This window comes from Dermacentor variabilis, chromosome 10 (assembly GCF_050947875.1).
Source record: "Dermacentor variabilis isolate Ectoservices chromosome 10, ASM5094787v1, whole genome shotgun sequence".
Taxonomy (NCBI): Eukaryota; Metazoa; Arthropoda; class Arachnida; order Ixodida; family Ixodidae; genus Dermacentor; species Dermacentor variabilis.
In genome coordinates this window covers 101,335,693-101,339,260 of record NC_134577.1, presented here as the reverse complement: position 1 = coordinate 101,339,260, position 3,568 = coordinate 101,335,693, and the positions used below count along the sequence as shown (strand labels likewise).

The window sequence follows — 3,568 nt, the reverse complement described above, 5'->3', positions numbered from 1 at the left end:
ATATACTGGGACACCAAGACAAAAGCGCCCCCTACAATGCAACTCGACATGAGTATACATTCAAAATTCGTGACCTAAGATGAACGAGAGCGCATGCGCGACCTCAGAAAAACCAGTTCTTTGTCTGTTAATGTAATTGATGGCTTGCTAACTGAGTCACCATCGGAAATCGCTGCTGCTTCTATGAAAAGTCTGGTGCATTCATTAGAATGCCTAGCTAAGATAGTGGATAGCCGCATTCTGCGCAAGAAACACCTGGAAACCCTTCGCTCCCTTTGCGCACTTTATTGCTGTGTTCTTGTAACCTGAAGTAAAGACATCTACCTGTCTGCCCTATATAAGTTCGACCGCATTTCAGAGGTATCTTATACACGACACCTTTAGAACAAACTGTATATTTTTTTCTATGATTATTACTGCGAATCCTCCGTTCCTAAGCAACAGGATTGGTTCTGACGCAAAGCTTCACTGTAAAAATTGCGTTTTTTTTACGGCAGATATACCATAAATATGCCAAATCTATACCGTAAATTAGAAAGCAGCGCCACCGGCGTTAAAAAGCTTCGAGAGCCTGGAGAGAGAGACGAAGAGAGAGGAGCTTAGAGAGAAGAAGGATGAGCTGCGCGGATGCTCATGCGCGTTCGCGGCGCGCGAAACGCGCATGCGCTAAAGCATTAGCGCGCGCTGTAGAAGGCAAGACGCACGCTACAGCAACTTCGGCCGTCCTGGGGCCGCGGCTTTGGAGCGAAGTGGAAATCGTACAAGTGCACACAAAGAAGAACGGTTGGTCGCCTTGTAAGTGCAGGTAGGTAGAGTAATTATGCGCGGGTCAATCGTATTCTGCGAAGCCTATGCGATCTCGTTTGAGTGTTGAGCTAGCGGTTGAGCTTGCCAAGTCCGCGGTGTCGCCTGCGGAACGCTTCCGCGTCCAATCTTCGGCTTCGCCGTGTTTGCTTTCTCCCGCTTTTGATTTAAATGGGTTTGGCACATTCATTGCCGTGCGCATGTGGTAGTGCTGTTGCGAATTGTTCGCTATCCAGTCTGAGCACTACACGTGATGCAGTGCTCTTCGTCACTTTTGCATGTTTTCGTGCGTGTTCGCAGATTGCGGCGCGGCAGCGGCAGCGGGGGTGGCAGCGCCATTGGGGAAGTCGAGGTGGTTCACGTTGCGGCTTTCTCAACTATTTTTTCTTCTCCGCCCGTCACCGGAGGAACTCTGTACGTTCTCTCTTTGGTGTGCTCGCATGCCACGGACTGTGTGCGACCCATTTGCAGCCATGTCTCATTGTAAAACAGGTTGATTTGATTTGAGGACACACTGCTTTGTCCCTGCATAATCGCAGCAGGTACGTGCATTCAAAGTATATTTGGCATTTCGTTGACCATAAATGGTGCCAAATAGCTTCAATTTTTATTGTATAAGTACTTAAAGAAGTTGTAGCAGCCGTATAGCTTAGTGTTTTGATGATTTACCTTAAAGAATTACATGAGGCACTTGCAGTTATGGGCTGTCCTATTACACTGCCATGCTACAGAAAGCAGGCAGTAGTTATGATTGCATCGCAGTTATGGGCTGTCCTATTACACTGCCATGCTACAGAAAGCAGGCAGTAGTGATGATTGCATCGTTGTACAAGCCTCTTTTATTTACGGAACGGCAGACCAATAAAATTTGGTATTTACAGTCTAGTTATTAAAATAAGTCACTATAATGCGAAATGAACGTGAAGATGGTGTAATAAACTAAAATATGTTACTTTATTTCTCTGTGTTACACCAAGTATAGCGATCGGAAAATTGGGGCTAGTTATTATTCTAGGCTGGCGAATTTTTGGAAATATCTAACGCAAGTACCTAGTTCTAAATATTTGGTTGGAAATGTTGGTGCCAAGTACATTAGCATTTCATATGGTTCAACAACTGAGACCTCCATATGGAAGGGTTTACAAACCAATGTGGAATATTGGTATACTTGAAGCCGATATTTCAGGACAAGTGTTTTAAACCGCATGCTCTCTCTCTTGAATTTTACAAATATTGACTTGCAATAAACATTCACTGGCACCATTTCTATAATTTCCACATAAGCGATGAAACCTGTGATTAAAAATATAACTAATGACTTCCTGTGAATATCCTATGCTGCCAGTATGTTAGTGTCTCATTATGCTAACGACAGAGCTTACTACTCAACAGCGAGAATTAACATTTACTACTCAGTTTTCTCAGGACAGTTCAGCAACAAAATGCACCCAATATGTGATATTATTTCCTTTAAACTGTGATCTTCGTACGCACCATGTAGGGAAGTATGAGCATGCTATATAGTTAATTTGACTGAAAACAAGTGAAAGGGCATACATTTGATCACTGAGCCTGTTGCTTTTGCAATATGCAAATTTTTTTTTCCAGAATTGCAGTTTTAATGTTTTTCCATATAATTTATATAGCAGTTCCATGGGTTACGCAGTCTGCCAACTGCATGGACATATCCTTAACATTCAGTTCATTGTCTGGTTGCTTTCTGTTATTCAGTCTCCTGCCAGAGAGCCAGTATCTGCATTTTTTATGTGCCAGCAGTCTTCACAAGTAACTGTATAGCAATGGCTTGTAACCCGCTAACTGTATACAAATGAGTCATAGTCAAGTTTAAAAGCACAGATATATAGGAATGATTAAAAAAAATCGGGTCGAGTTTGTCGCAAATTTATGTCTTTGAATGGGTATGCAGATGGTACATGCTCTTTTTGTTCGAGGATGCCTATAGTTTCAGTTCTATTTATTTAAATAATCTTCATAGCTTTGACCAAAATAGTTTTCAAAAGCCATCTATAGTTTCTTTCCTGCAACACTATTTTGTGGTTGAAAGAAAGCTAAAGACCTGCTGGTTTAGGAACAAGTGGCACACAACACTCAGTGAAAATTAGAAAGTGGACTAGACCGTAACATTTGGAATGCATATATTTCGCATACGACTGGTATAGAACAGTTGATGCAGCAGTCAGCCCTATCATGTAAAAGTGACAAGTACTCTTTTCATTTTGTTTAGGTGATGACATCTGGATGCCTGAAGAGTACCTATTGCTTGTTGATGGCCATGTTGTGGCAGCAGCAAAGACATTCAAGCAAGCATTCTGCATGCTGTTTGCAGCTTACTTCTGCTTCCACATTTGTTATGTAGAGAAGGCGCCATGCACACTTGAAATCATACAAAGGTATATTTTATTTTCTGTTGATGCTTGTACTTGTTTTGCATCATGCACCTTAATAGCATATATTATACTGGCCTTAAGAGAAAGAAACTGTATACAAGCACCTTTAACAGTGCTGTGGATATTGTAAATTCAGTTTCCTAGCTTGATACAAGAAATTGACGGTAGTAGGCAGCACGAACCAGCAGACATTGCTTCTGTGTAATCAAAAATAACACTGGACTATTTGAACCTTAGTCCACTCTTTTCAGCTTTACAGACGTGTACTGTAAAGCTGAAAAATGTTGAGGCCCAAGTTTCAAATTACACAAAAGTAATGCGTTCCGCTTCCTGCTGCGAGGTACCATCAATTATTG

At 41.8% G+C, this 3,568-nt stretch overlaps 1 long non-coding RNA gene across 1 annotated transcript; it reads left to right on the top strand.

Moving 5' to 3' along the window:
* The first annotated feature begins 694 nt into the window (after window positions 1-694).
* LOC142559674 (uncharacterized) lies at window positions 695-3,135 on the top strand. Its single transcript, XR_012823196.1, has 3 exons — window positions 695-805; window positions 1,212-1,346; window positions 3,050-3,135. It is a non-coding gene; the product is annotated as an uncharacterized LOC142559674 (long non-coding RNA).
* Window positions 3,136-3,568: the final 433 nt, after the last annotated feature.